The 14,661-nt window shown below is 50.8% G+C and overlaps 1 long non-coding RNA gene across 1 annotated transcript; it reads left to right on the top strand.

Annotated features, from left to right (window-relative positions):
* Positions 1-917: 917 nt before the first annotated feature.
* LOC142409740 (uncharacterized) lies at positions 918-4,279 on the top strand. The gene is made up of 3 exons (XR_012775757.1): positions 918-1,099; positions 1,683-1,845; positions 4,164-4,279. It is a non-coding gene; the product is annotated as an uncharacterized LOC142409740 (long non-coding RNA).
* Positions 4,280-14,661: the final 10,382 nt, after the last annotated feature.

The following is a 14,661-nucleotide window of genomic DNA, read 5'->3' as shown; positions in this document are numbered from 1 at the left end:
GCTTCTGCGCCCGTGGGAGCACCACGCCGCCACGCTCGGGAGCAAGGGCCCTTCCCGTAAATTGCAGGTGGTGCCTTGGGACCTCTCTGCCACCGTGGTGGCAAAGAGCACTGCCCAGCCTCGTTGCCCGGGCCCTGGCTAAGCAAGCAGGAGGAGGTGGCCTGTAGTACTGCACGCGTTTCATTTTTCCTTGGGCATCTGCAAGATTTCCAGGCACAAGTAAGGGCTGCCCAAGTAGCGCATGGGCAAGGCCCATTGGAATTAGGAGAAAACACAGCAGCAAAGCCCACAACAATCCCTTCTCTCTTTCTCTCCCTCCCTTCAGGTTTTTCTCCCATAGATCCCCAGTCATCCTAAGGAAATGGTTGTTCTCACTGTTTGCCTTTTAGCTGTGCGCTGAATTTTGTCAGAAGATGCGAGAAAGGTCAAAAGTCAAACAATTAAGTGATTATAAAGCATCACTGCCTCGGCAGCACTCAGCCCCCCCCCCGGCAAGCTCAGTGCAGCTCAGCGTTTCAAAGCAAGGATGTTGTAATGCTCTCACCCTTTGTCTTTGCAGGGCTGCAGAAGAATATTTCAGCTACCCCGATAATTAAAAAAATGTCTGCTGGCTGTTTGCTCTTCAAGTGTTCCTGCTGGTTCCCAGTAGTTAACACAGGAAACGCCACGGGAACCAAGGGAGAGACTGGTCGAGAGAAGCAGAATAAATCAGGCTCATTATTTCACCCTGATTCATGCTGGGGCCGTGCAGTTGTTTTACACAGCACTGGAGCTGGGGGTTTGCGTTCAGACGTGGCCGAAGGGCCGCATCTCAGCTCTAAGGCCACTACTCGCCGAGGTGGGACCACCGGGGAGCGTGGCCGGAGGAAGGAGCAGGCCCCCATGCCGGCAGGCAGCGGGGCCGGGTGGTGCACGGGCATTCTGCTGGTAGCCTGCGATGGGCTGCTGCTGACCTGATGGCCACATCATCTACCTCGGTTCAGAGAAGGCTTTGGCCTTGGAGGAGCCACCTGCTCGACAAGCAAGCTCTTAGTTTCATCCCTAAGCAAAGCGAGCCTTTTCCTTCCTTTGACCGCTTTCCGGGCTCAGTTCTTAGAAGGTACATTTCTAGATGTTCTTTGAATGGTCTCCTTTTTTCCCCCTTACGGCCCAAATAGCTTTCCCCCAGCGCAAAGGCCTCTTTGCCTGTGCCCTTGCCCTGCGTAAAGCTAAGGGGCTTCGTGAAAGGTCCTGCACAGCTCATGCCACTTGAGGGCAGTGGTTGCATGCCCAGAGCCTCATCGCTCTCTAAGGGTAAAAGCCCTTATAAAACAACAAAGTCTCACCGTAGGTGTCATCACTTAGATCGTTTTTATTGTCAGATACTCCCAAATTCAGAGATATGGTCTAATAGAAAAGGCATCACAGGATGCTTAGCAAACGTGAGGCATTAGAGGAGATATTTAAAAAAAACCCCATGTACGCGCTTGCAGACTTCCTGTTGGAGCTTGAAATGAGCTGTGTTGTGGACTTTTTTTTTTTAAAGCCACCAAAGGAGCCAGTGCTTCGTGTTTTCATAATGCAGCTTCATAAATTCACTGGATAAATATGAAAGGGCTCACGTGCCCCTTTCACCGGTGGGGAGCTGAGGTCCAGTTTTCCAGTTTGCAGCTGGGATCATCATTTCTTCTGTGTTTTTACAGAATTTAACGTAACTTGAGCTCAGCCCAGTTGTTACCCAAAGGCCATACTTCAGCAGACGTGCCCGATAAGAGCAGCGGTGACCTGATTTGTGCCGGATTTCACACTATGCTGGCCCACAATCCGAGACATAACCTTGGCATCTGGTGCCCATATTGTGCTCAGGTAAGGTTTTCTCACTGTACGGTTATGTCCTTGGCTAATCAATTTGCTGATTTCTGTGTGCTTTTGAGGCAATTTGTCCGCCACAGCCCTGCCCACACGGCAGGCACTGTGCTGGAGTGGCCGTCAGGGGGTTGAAGCGGAAGGGCTTCTGCAGGGACAATCACGACTTGTCATGACTTGTTCCAGCTGTGGCTCCCCCATGCCACAGTTCTGGTCCTGTCTGTGTTTTTTCACTTCTGTCATCACCTGAGGATGCAGCCCACTTAAATGGGATACCCCCCCCCAATTAAAATCTAGGTCTGGTCTGCCCTGTCATGGAAAAAGTTTTGTGTTCGGGGTGGCGGTTAGCTCCGCTTGTGTCAGCCCGCTGCGGTAGGGTCAGAAATGAGAACAAATCCAACGGGCTTGTCTTGAGATGCAAACCACTCACCACCCGGCGTGGAGCAGTCTGGGCACAAGCTGCCATGTACCATTGGCCGGGGCAGCTGTAGCCTGATGCCACGGTGATGGCCACACTGCCCTCTCCTCACCCCCACGCCGGGTGCCATCGTGTTGCCATGCCAGCTCCGTGCTGGGGATGGCTACCCGGCGTGTCACGGGGAAGGGGCACATCTGGAGCGGGACAGGGTGAGGGGGGCTGGAGAGGCTCCCCCAGCTCTGCACGGGGGAGCTCCCTGCAGCGGGGCTGGAAGCCCTGCCACGATACCAGCCGGGATGTGCTGGGGATGGGCGGCGGTGCGATCTGCGGTTCGCTGCCCAGCTGTGTCTGCTGCAGCATCCCGGCAGGGATGGGGGCCCCATCCCGGCGCCCTGGGGCAGGCGGCTGGGACCGCGTGCCCCTGCCTTCCCGGTGGCAGCCGTGCCCTGTCCCCAGCCGCCGGGCGCTCGCTGGCTCCCTGTCCCGGCGGCACGACTCTCTTAGCGGTCCCGAGCACAGACAGGAACCAAAGTTGTTTATATTTATTCAAATCCCATTTAACATCCATCTGGCTTAAAAGGCCTATAACTACCCTCTTATAGAATTTTGTTTGATAGGAAAATAATTAATTTTACAATTAAGCTGTGCCCAGAACAAATGATGTAAGAGCACTCCGTATGGGCTAAATTAGTGCCTGCTGAGACACAGCGCCAGCATCTGTCTGGTTTAGTGACACTTATTTTAAACAGCCAGAGGAGGGGACAGTGCACCCTCCTGTGATTTTACTGACGGCTTCATCTCAGCCGGCGACCCGGAGAGGACTCAGCTCTATCAGCTGGAGCGCACGCTGGTTGGTCAGCCATGAAAAACAAGCTTATTCTGATGCCTCTTCTCCCTTTTAGGGAGGTTGTTTTACATTTGAGCTTGCTGGCCAGGTGGGCATCGCTTATGCCTCGAGCGATGCGGGGAGCTCTGGAGAAAGGAAAGCTGCTCCCAAGAGCGCGAGTGGGGCACTTCAGCCATTGAGACCAGCATTTCAGCAGGTGGCCTCTTCCTCCTCACTTCTGGAGCAAGGCTTTCCACCAGCACCGTGAAGTGCCGAAGGGCCTTGGTGGCAGGGAAGGGTCCTGCCCCGGCCTTCCCGTGGTGTTACTGCCCTGAGGGGTTTTAAGTGCCTCCAGACAGAGAGGGACTTCTGGAGAGGGGTGGTTTTTACAGCTAGCAAACACAGGTTGCTGTGGATTTCTGACCGCTGTGATAGCTGCTTGGTTTTCTTTAAGGAGCCCATTGCAGCCAGTGCAACGTGGTGATACGTGGCAGAGGCTGTTTCCCCTCGGTGGGGAGCAGTCTATAGGTCTAGGGCAGAACCCCCCCTGCTGATGGGAGGGGGATCCTTGCATGGGTTGAGGGGAGCATTGGGGGCACCCCACATTCCCCGAAACAGAGAGTGGTTCTGGCTTTGCCACCCGTGCATGCAGGAGGGTGTCAGTGTGGTGCTGGAGAAGGTTCACCTTGGGGGCGGCTGTTTTTGGGGGTGAACTCCACAGAAGGAAGTGTGTTCATGTCTGTGATGCTTATTTTTCCCTGTGGGAAAAGAGATATTGTTTATTGTCTATTGTAGTCACTTGTTAACTATGTAATTAGTGGGTCTAGTTAATCTTGACTGTTTCATTTCCTTAGGGACCAGATGTCAAAGATGGCTTCATAAAAATTTGACAGCTTAAGTTTCCTTGAAACTTCGGTAAATGCTGTCAGCAGGACCTCCCTTAACCCTGTATCTGATCCATATAGCCTTGACTATTGCTCTTAGCTTCATGGGAGAAAGGAGCCTTGTCTGCTGTTCTTCCAACCTTTGCAGGGTGATAACTATTCAGAAAATGCTGCGTTTTCTCTGGGTCAGGTGAGAAGCCTCTTTGGCACAAGCTTGGGAGAGCTGATCTGGGTGGCAGAAGGTTCTAGTCCCTTGCTCATCTTCCAGCTGTGGATGCGGTACACCTGTGAAGGGCAATTACACCTTGAGCTGAGGTGAGTGTGCTTTATTTGCATCAAAGCTTATATTTTAAATAATTTCATTGGATAGATTTTGCTCGAGTTCAGCCTCCATAGCTTTAAACTGCTCCATCAGTGACGTGAAGTAGCTCTTCTTCCTACATGATGAATATGAAGATTTAATAAAGGAGACAGCTAGGAAAGTGGGAAGTAAGAAATAAGGTGATCAGGAATAGCCAAGGATTACTGAAAGAGTCCAAGATCCTTATGCAAACCCCAGGGGAGAACCAGGAGGTCTATGAAAAGACAGACTCATCACCCAGTCTTTCCCCTCCTGTTGCCCCCCACGCTCCCATCTGAAGGGCAGCCAAATTGCCTTGATAAGAGAGAGAAATTTCCATGTCAAGGAGAAGGCATGGAAACTACTGCCAGGGTTTAAGCTTAGAAACAAGCTCCCAGGTGGCTGTGTGGGAGACTTCTCCAGTGGGCGCAGAGCAGCAGTGCCACAGAGCCACTCAACGCGGTGCCGGCATGCGTGGGCTCAGTGGGAGAGCCGGGGGTTCCCTTGCAGCACACATGCAGCGCCGGAGGAGAGCATCCTATGCTCCTCAGTGCCTTTGCAGGTGTCGGTGGGATGCCAGCAAAGCCTAGGTCCTGACATGGCTCTGGAGACCATTCTCAAGCTGGTGAGACAATGCTCCAGCCTGTGACCAAGCAGCTTTAGCCACCTGGAAACTTTAATCCTCACCTGAGAATCAATTTGGGTAAATTATCTGTCGACAGGCTGACCTCCATACCTTCTTGTCCCTCAACTCTGTTGTGATGCCCTCAGCCACCATCCTTCCCAGCATGAGGAGGAAAAATCTCTCTGTTGGAAAACAAAAAGAAAATATAATTTAAGAAATGCAGTCCAAAACAGAGCTATGTTTAAGTACATACCTGGCTTTGTAGGACCAAGCTGATACTTTGGAGTTACAGGACTAATACGGAGGAAAACGGTGCTGCCTCTGTGGAGCCCATGGCTTTTCCTGGTTCTGGTCTGCTCCTTTGGCATCCTTGCACCACTGACTGCGTGCCTGGAAATGATCTTGTCTCTCTTCTCTCTTCCTCTTGTGGTTACTCACAGACGTTGCAGGAAAGCTGTAGGCCGTGCCTATTAGAAGATCAGACTTCTCTCTCTCCCGTAGGTGTGTTAGGAGCTTCGAGAAGAGGACGTGTTAGCTTGCTTAGCAGCGAAGAGCTCCCTGAGAGGCAGAAATGGCTGCAGCAGCCCCATGGCACCTGTTCACGAGGCTCAGGACCAAGAAGGCATTGAGCGGATGGCTGGGGTTGGTCTAGGTCCTGCACCCTGCTTTATCACCATCTCTTGTGCGGGGAAAGCAGTAGGGAAAGCTCCTGAAGCGATCCGAGCTCAATAAGAGATGAGCATAGCACATTGCAGCTACGATGCTACACAACAGCTACAAACCCCACAGAAGGGTTTTCTTTTAAGCCTGCTTTTGGTTCTCAGCAGCCACAAAAAGGCCAGTGTGCAAGCACGGCTCCCGTAGCCCAGCGGGGTGCCCCAAGCGTGCAGCCCCGAGTGGGCACGGGGACAGCAGGGCTTCGCGAGGCAGCGCTGCAGCTCAGCTGGGGCACCTGAAACCATCTCCCAAGGCGTGTTTGGAGCCTGGCTTAGTCCTGGGCTATCGGCTAAGCTCTCGCGTGATCCACACCCAGTCAGTGGAGTAATCATGAATAAATACCTGGGTGTAAGCTCTGTGAGTGCTCAGTGATGTGGTTACGCCACTGCTTTTTAGTTTGGATTTGGAGACTTCTGTTCTTTTTTTCCCCCCACTTATTTTGTTCCCTTTTTCTTCAACTGGCACCCCTTGTGATGGGATCCTGATTCAGGCTGAAGAGGCAGGACATGCAGAGGTTATGGTGCTCGCTTGCGAGGGAAGAGAGCTGGACCTATTTCCTTGCTTACCCCTGCTGTAGGACACAGGCAAGCGAATTTCTGTCTCTCTTCCGCCTCTGCAGGCAGGGATTGAAGGGCACGTTTTGCTTCCTGGTGGCATGCTGAGAATAAAGACCCTGGAGGATGGGAGATGTGGTACTGGGCTCCACTGTGCCTTGATGCAACACTGGGAAGGCCGGGAGCCTAGTGTGGTGGGCTCTAGGTGCACCCTTTGGTCCGAGGGCGTCTCAGGGTCCCCAGCACCCTGGGAGCCGGTATGTGCCATCCTGCTAAAGTCCTGTTGCCTCCTGCCTGAACTGGACCATTGGCCTTTCTGCACGGTGCAGATGAGCCACGAAAAGTTCAAGAGGAGTGTTGAAAAACCTTTGCTTATTTGTGTCCTTCACCATCTGCCTTCACCTTTTGCAGCTCCTTAGGCCCAGGTGGGCTGAGCTAGAGGAGCTCCTAGAGGAGCACCTCCGGGGGCTGGATCCCTGTCTGGGCGCCAAATGTATTCCTCATCCTCCTGGATGTTTTGCTGAGTTTCTGGGCTGGTGGAAGCCTCGTGTCTTTGAGTTCCACAGACGAATTAGGCACCGTTGTCTTTTGGTTATTGGCATTCCTGTGGTCATCCCCTGTGCTGGGGCTTGCCCAAGCACCCAGACAATGGCGAGCCAAACCCAGCAGTGCAATGCTTTTGTCTTGCCTTAATTAGAGTAGGACACAATTATTAGCGGCATGTTTTTATTTCCATTTGTTCATTCTGACGGCAACAAAAGGAAGCCATTGTCTCTACAAGACGATGCTTCAGCAAGTGTTACAGTAAATAAAGCTAACAGGATCAGTGCAAAAGAGAGTATCATGTTCTCTTAGAGGCAGCAATCGATAATCAGGCTGTTACAAGCCAGATCCTTTCAAGAGGCACGATAGTGAGTCCGCACTCAGATCAGCCTTTAATCTTGGAGGATCACTAAGCTCTTTACAGGCTGATACATTTGTCACAGTCAAACTGTGAAGACATATGGCCATTCTTTCAGCGTCTTTGGAGATGAAGGAAGTAAGTTGGATGGTTCCCACCTGCCCCTTTTGGGCAGTAAGTTTCTGTATGGATCAGGCTAAAGATGGAAGGTCAGGTCTGGGTTTGACCTTGGATAACGTTTCCCAACCTTCCCCGCCCTGTGAACAGCAGCAACCCAGAGCACACAACATGCTCTTGGAAACTGTGTGCCCCTCTGGTCCCCTTAGCCTGGGACAGCAGCCTCAGTTTTCACTTTTCTACAGCCCTTGGCTGCAAGCAACATTGTTCTCGGAGGCAAAATGTCACTGAAGACCTGCTCTTCACGCTGGCAAATAAAGTACTTAAGCAACGTGATGTTTGTTAAAACAGCAAAATATCTTCTAAAAGTGTTTTTGTGCAACACTGGAGAAAAACGGTGAGAGGCACGTATACTTCAGGGTGTTCGTTCTTGAGATCTCCAGTATTTCCTATTCTCCTCATTTTAGCATAAGTCTTTTGATCTTTGCTGTTTGCCCCAAAGCTGTGGGCATTAGGTGAGCTTCTCAACTTTATTTTATAATAAAAATGTAGAAGTTTGTAGCCCTCAGCGATCTGGAGAAAAGTTTGAAAATGCGATCATAAAGTTCAAGAAACCAGAGCACAATTAGGAAAAGCTCAAACATTTATAATTTTCTTTAAAAACCAGAACAAAAACGCTTGTGATTTTTAAGCTGTGATTCTCTGGAGCCTGATGCCTAATTTTTGACTATGTGGGGTTGGCAGTGCTGGAAAGGATGCTTTTCTCTGCCCAGACCATGTTTTTCTACTGAGAATTTTATTTACCAGCTACTTTAACCGTTTCTGCCCCTCTTTCTTGGCTGGCCTCTCGTGCAGCCGGCAGCGGCTGAGGAGCCCTCTCCATCTCTGAGGGCTTGGAAGGGCAAGCTGCAGGAAGGTCTGCAGCGGCAGATGCCGGGCTGCCCTGCATGGGTGCATCTGGCCACATGCTTCAGACTTGCCAGGCAGCAAAACCTCCCCGACCCTCCTCGAAGCCCGCTGTTCTGGTGGGGAAGGACCCGGGGAGCTCACCAGGGGCGGCAGCAGCACCCCTCGTCCCTTGCTCAGTCGCAGCCAGGGTGTGCAGGTCCTCCTCCGCAAGCCGACGGCTTCGCTCGGAGGATTGTCTCCAGCCTGCGAAACTTGTTGGAGGGATGCGGTCTCCCCCGAGGGCTCATAAAGGAAAGGAACTCTTTCCCTGGGGGGCTTGTTTGCACGGCATGGTGGCTTCTGTGAGCGGGGCCCCCAGCACGACCCTGCTCTCGGCGGGGCACGGAAAGGCACGGTGCCTTCCTGAAAAGCCCGCAGGGGTGCGGTGACAACACCGGTCTCTTCCCTCTGCTTCTCCCACCCTGAGCTGCCCTCCCTCAGGCACTGCTCTCTTATATTTTTAGAAAGCACAGTTTATGTTTTTCAGCGCTAGCTTTGCACGCCAGCAGCCACTGCACAATGAACTCTCAGGGGCCCGTTTATTTTGCAAGCAAGGGTTGTACCCTGCGACAGTGTTTTCGGCCACGTCGTCATGAGCACCCTGGGCTCTAGCTGCTTCAAAATGGCAGCTTATTGTTCAGTGTCCCAAGCCCTGCTTGAAACCACGTCCCTGCTGGACCTGTTTTAATAGCTCCTCTCTGTGATCTGTTTATCGCCCAGCGCTTTCAGAGGGAGTGGGGAAGGGCTCATTCCTATTTTAGGGACAGACGCAGCAACATGCTGCAAGCAGCCCCTTTCTCTGCCTCCCTCCCAAGTTTTTGGGGTAGTCCTAGTTTGGGGTAGTCCCAGTGTGAGTCCCGTGCAGAACCGGAGGTTTTGGGGGCTGGCCATGCTTGCTACGCCAGGCTCTTTGCTGCAGGGGCGCAGCCCAGAGCATCCTTTGCAGAATGATGCCTGCAATAGGGAAATTATGCTTTGGCCTGCTTAATCAAAGATAGTTTTGAATTAAAAAAATAAAATATCATTTCTCTGGATGGAGGAGGGCAATGATGAGCAGGGCTTTGTTCTGCAGCTTATAGGATGATCATGGAGACTGAAGGACCCATTTATCCCCTTTTATCAGAGAAGATGGCAAGATCAGTAGAAAAGTGCAGAGGGTACAGCCTGGCTGGGCAAGGCCACGATCTCCTCCCTCACTAGCCAGGGTCTCCTCCCTTGCTGGCTGGGCTTGGGGACTCTGACAACTCTCCTTAGAAATGACTTTGCTCCACCTCCCCCTGGCCCCACTGTGCGCACCCGTATTAACATCGTGTACCCATCATTTCCCACAAAAATAGCTTGTTACGGGGAGCTTGTTTCTCCACCCCCCTCTTGTAAGCACCTGAGAGTCGTGTGGCCGCTGTGGAACACCCTTGGCTAACCTGTATCATCTCCAAATAAGCTCTCAGGGCTTTGAATTTTTTCATGTTTTCCTAGCTGGGCTGAGCGCCCTTCCAAATCGTCAGCCTGACGCCACCCATGCTGATTTATGTTCCCTGAGAAATGCAATTGTAACTATTTCCATTAAGGGAGCCCTCAAAACCGTAAATGGCTCCAAAGTTGTGAAGAATGCCCCAGTCTGGGACTGCAATGCCCCCGGCTCCCTAAAAATTGCCCATTATATTTTCCTGAATTTGGCTGTATCTGGTGCTTCAGTTAGATGGTGTTTTTGCTTCCAGCACGCGCATGCGTGCAAGGCACACTATCTGCTTAGATATGGTGGTGGCCACACTTTCAGACTCTACCGGGACTACCTTCTCCCGCTAAGGCTTCTCCCCAGATAAATGCCTCTTTTGGTTTGTCCTGTTCCTTCCTATATTTGCTCATCCCCTTTGAAAATGAGCTCTCCAGAGCCTAGGATATTATTGGTGTTTATTTTGGGCTTGTTCAGGGTTTTGCTAGCAAAGAGGGCACAATTCTTGCATGGTTCTCAGGACAACGCACTTTATTTCAGACACAAGCAAACCCTAGCTCGCGCTTAGTATGTGCAAGCCACTGTGCAGCGCTGCGTTCACCTACGGAGGTATATAAAGGGTAATGATAATGTTGCCCAGAAGGCTAACACATCAAAGGCCAAGGAGCAGTTAAAATGTATTACGAGCTGTTGGCAGTGATTGTGGGGGGTATTTGTGTATTGCTGGTTTGGACAGCCTGAGTAAATGAAAACCCTCTGGATTAATTGGTACACCAAAGAGATTTGGAGGAAAATGGAGGCTGACGGAAAATGACAAACAAGGGAAAATACAGATAGCTGGGCGTGCTGACCTACGGCGGGGCACTGCTGATTAACTTGCGGCTCCCTCCTGTGCCCTGGGAAGCTGAGCAGAGCTGGGGGTGCCCCGCCAGCAGCTCGCCCGGCGCTTGGCTGGGAGCAGGCTGAGCCCCACGGGCAGCATCTGCAGCGCTGCTATTCCAGCGCAGCCGAGCGGGTAGTTAGAGGTGAGACTTACCAGGTGTCTTGTGACACCTGGACACCACGGGACAAGAGTTTAATTATTTTTAATGATGTGGGGGCTGGGGGAGGGAGGGGAGGCCATGCAGTGCCTGGTGTCACAGAGCGAGCGAAGCTGGGAACTTCAAGATCGATTTGCAGAGAGACCGCTGGCTGAATCAGATGGTGGCCAACATGGGGAATATTGCATGATACGATCCCAGCTTTTACCAGGATACCCATATTCCAACTACTCTTAGGTATTTTGCTACTAATGCTTCAATTATACGCAAACGGCATCTGACCTAAGCGTTACAGCGACAGCCATACAAACCCCAATCGTACTGGTTCAGTCACGTGCTAATTGACTGGCTGGAGCCGGACCACCACCTCTCAACACAGCATGGCCACACAAGGTAAGTCGTGCCCTTGCAGACCACCCGACTGGTGATCGGGGCAGGGTACCCCTGCTGATGACAGTGGGCAACTGGCGCTGACCTGGGGGTCTTTCACCCGTCCACACTGGGGCTGCAAGGGCAGAAGGTCCTTGTCTTCTCCCTCATCAGCAACTGGGTTCACCAATGGGTTTCCAAAAGAATTTCCCCAAAGCCAACCTGCCACAACTTGTGCTTGTATCAGTGATCTCGCATCTGGACATCACATAGGTCATCCCGTCGGGTATGTCCTCAGTCCTCTTGCCACAATCTTACCTGGTCGTCACTGACTCTGGGGGATCGCTCTTTTCTACTGCTAGTCTTAACTAGACACCTTGCAGTTTGGGTGGTTTCCTATGCTGTCACACCAGTTCCCCTGCAGCTCAACAGTTCGCTTCATTCCTGCACCCACCATCTTAACTCCACACTTCCCATATTTGTCTCTCGCAGACTTTAGGAATCCGTGTTTTAGGAAGAAAAGCACAGAAGGTGGTGTGCTTCTGGTCACCTGGTGATTTACAAGCTCTCTCCTTGCAACAAGGCCAAGTGCAAGGTCCTGCACTTGGGCCACAGCAACCCCATGCAACGCTACAGGCTTGGGGAAGAGTGGCTGGAAAGCTGCCTGGCAGAGAAGGACCTGGGCGTGTTGGTTCACAGCCGCCTGCATATAAGCCAGCAGTGTGCCCAGGTGGCCAAGAAAGCCAATGGCATCCTGGCTTGTATCAGAAATAGCGTGGCCAGCAGGACTAGGGAAGTGATCGTGCCCCTGTACTCGGCACTGGTGAGGCCGCACCTCGAATACTGTGTTCAGTTTTGGGCCCCTCACTACAAGAGAGACATTGAGGTGCTGGAGCGTGTCCAGAGAAGGGCAACGAAGCTGGTGAAGGGTCTGGAGCAGAAGTCCTATGAGGAGCAGCTGAGGGAACTGGGGTTGTTTAGCCTGGACAAGTGGAGGCTGAGGGGAGACCTTATTGCTCTCTACAACTACCTGAAAGGAGGTTGTAGAGAGGTGGGGGTCGGTCTCTTCTCCCAGGTAACAAGCGGTAGGACGAGAGGAAATGGCCTCAAGTTGCGCCAGGGGAGGTTTAGACTGGATATTAGGAAATTTTACTTCACTGAAAGGGTTATCAAGCATTGGAACAGGCTGCCCAGGGAAGTGGTTGAGTCGCCATCCCTGGAAGTATTTAAAAGACGTTTGGATGAGGTGCTTAGGGACATGGTGTAGTGGTGGTCTTGGTCGTGTTAGGTTTACGGTTGGACTCGATGGTCTTAAAGGTCTTTTCCAACCTATACGATTCTGTGATTCTGTGATTATCTGTTCAGAGCATGGAAGAGGGGAAGGAAGAGGCTGCTCAAACTGGCAGGTTCTCCCGATGACTGTGTCCTTCTCCTGGCAGTTGTGTGGGTGTGATGCAGATGGAAGGTAAAACAACACAGGGTGGGGGCAAATTCCAGGGGGACCTTTCTCTGTCCTTCCCCTGAATATACTTAGGAGAAAAATTATGTGAGTAAAGAGTTGGCAGAAAGACAGAGAAAAAAAGCGCGACGTTGTATGCAGCGGTACCTGCGCAGGTAGGATCGCTCATGTCCCCAAAAGCTTGGCTCCTGCTGACTCAAGCCTGACAGGCTCCCATCTTGCCTCCCAGCTCATTCTCACAGATGATTTAAAGCATGGCTCAGCTCTGCAGCCTCCGTCACTACCCATCCCTCTGTCCTTCTGCTGGCAATCTCCTTCCTTCCATGGGTGGCCAGGAAAAGCCTTGTTTCCCGCTTGTGCCAGGGAGCTTTGTAGCAGGGGGGGAGAAGCAGCAATCTTCTACACTTTTTTCATGTACTGAGGGCATAAGAATGAGCATCACCAACTTATTTCTGACATGTTCCTGAAAAATTTCTTGCTTCTCCCATAAATCCGAGACGTATATAAAGAATCTGTTTTCAGTCTTACAGCTAAAGACAAGCATCAATTTTAAAATCTATTTTTTAAAGTGAATTGCATTGTAATTTATAATCTTAAACTGAAGTTTTTGAAGTGCTCTCATCCTTGAAAAAAAGAGACCATTTCATTTTTGATGACTAATGATGAAGTGTTTTCTAAAGGTGACTGAGCATAGCACAGAGAGTCCTAAATATATTTATTAGCTTATTAAACATAATGAATTGAATCTGGTTGCTAATATTAGCTATGCCTTTGCAAGTGAAAAGCACTTTTGGTTAGCTAGACAGTTTCTTATCAAAGAACAAAAACCCAACACTAAAACATATACAGCTTACTGAATAATCATGTTATTTGTCAGACAAGCAGAAGAATCATCACTGAAGTGCTCTCAAAGTGCCAAATTGGGTAATATACATAATTAGGCCCCGTTTGATTAGATATGTGCCCATGGTAACAGCCACACTCACGATCCACATATTAGTACAGCCTTGAAATAATCTTCAAGGGGGATGATGGCAACAGAGCACATCTGAAGCTTCTCTGGGGAGACTTTTGGAACATAACCTACATGCCGATTTCCGCTGTTCCTCTGGTTATTCTTTACTTTATCTTATTATCTTTTATTTTTAAAACAATGCATGCCTTGGTTCTCAAAGGTGATATACTGCTTCCACGAAATGTCACTACACTTTTATCCCTAAAAGGAAGATCTCTTAATCGTCTGCATCACATTTTAAAGCCTAAAACCTTCCTATATTTAGGGATGCATCCTGGCAATTGGCAAGGCTGCTGCAAGCTGTTCCTAGGAGGTGGGAACAATCATCACCTGGAAGCCAGCCCATCTCAGATCCACTCTCCTCTTGCAGCCCAGGACAGCCCAGTGATGGATAAGGCCTTCTGGATGTTGTTTTAGGCTTTTGCAGGAGCCTCGTGAAGAGACTGCAAGGTCTCAGCGAGAAGACTGATTTGGCATCAGATCCAAGCCTCTGAGAGAGCCTGCAAGTGCTGAGCTACTGCCAACCCACAGGGAGCGAGTCCGGAGGGTACTGTTTGGGTAACAGTGGAACCCAAGAGAGTTTGTTTAGCCATAGATGCAATACGAATTGTTCCTGCAGTTTATTTTTGCATGCTTAGAGGGTGAATGAGTTTGGAAAAGTCGGAGAGAATCAGAGAATTAGCAGAATGAATTATTAGGGGTTATTTATACAAAATGAGAGAAATCTATCTCCTGGTGCAACAGTGTATGTCCAGGACTGATGAGAGTTGCTGCTTTTGCAGTAATGCCTACTGGGAAATATTTAAAAGAAGATTTTTCCCCCAATAAGGAAGAGACCAAGATACGGAAAAGTTCCCCCAGATGAAGGCACCGGGGAAAGACTGATCTGTAGCAGGGAAACCTAAGCAAGAGGTGCTGAGAGTCTGGCAGAAGAGGAGCGTGGAGTCCCAGTCCTGGCCAATTTGGCCCAGAGGGCTAAGGTAGACATGGCTAGTCTGGCCATGTCAACTATCTCACCAGTGCAAGAGAGCCATGGCATACCCACGCGTGGACACCTCGCCCCTCGGCATCAAGGGACCCTGTCTGGGGTATATGACGGAGAGGAAATCAACACCGAAAGACTGTTCAAAATAAATGCACAAAGATGATT

Source organism: Mycteria americana, chromosome 5, assembly GCF_035582795.1.
Source record: "Mycteria americana isolate JAX WOST 10 ecotype Jacksonville Zoo and Gardens chromosome 5, USCA_MyAme_1.0, whole genome shotgun sequence".
Classification (NCBI taxonomy): Eukaryota; Metazoa; Chordata; class Aves; order Ciconiiformes; family Ciconiidae; genus Mycteria; species Mycteria americana.
This window is presented reverse-complemented; position numbering and strand designations above follow the sequence as displayed.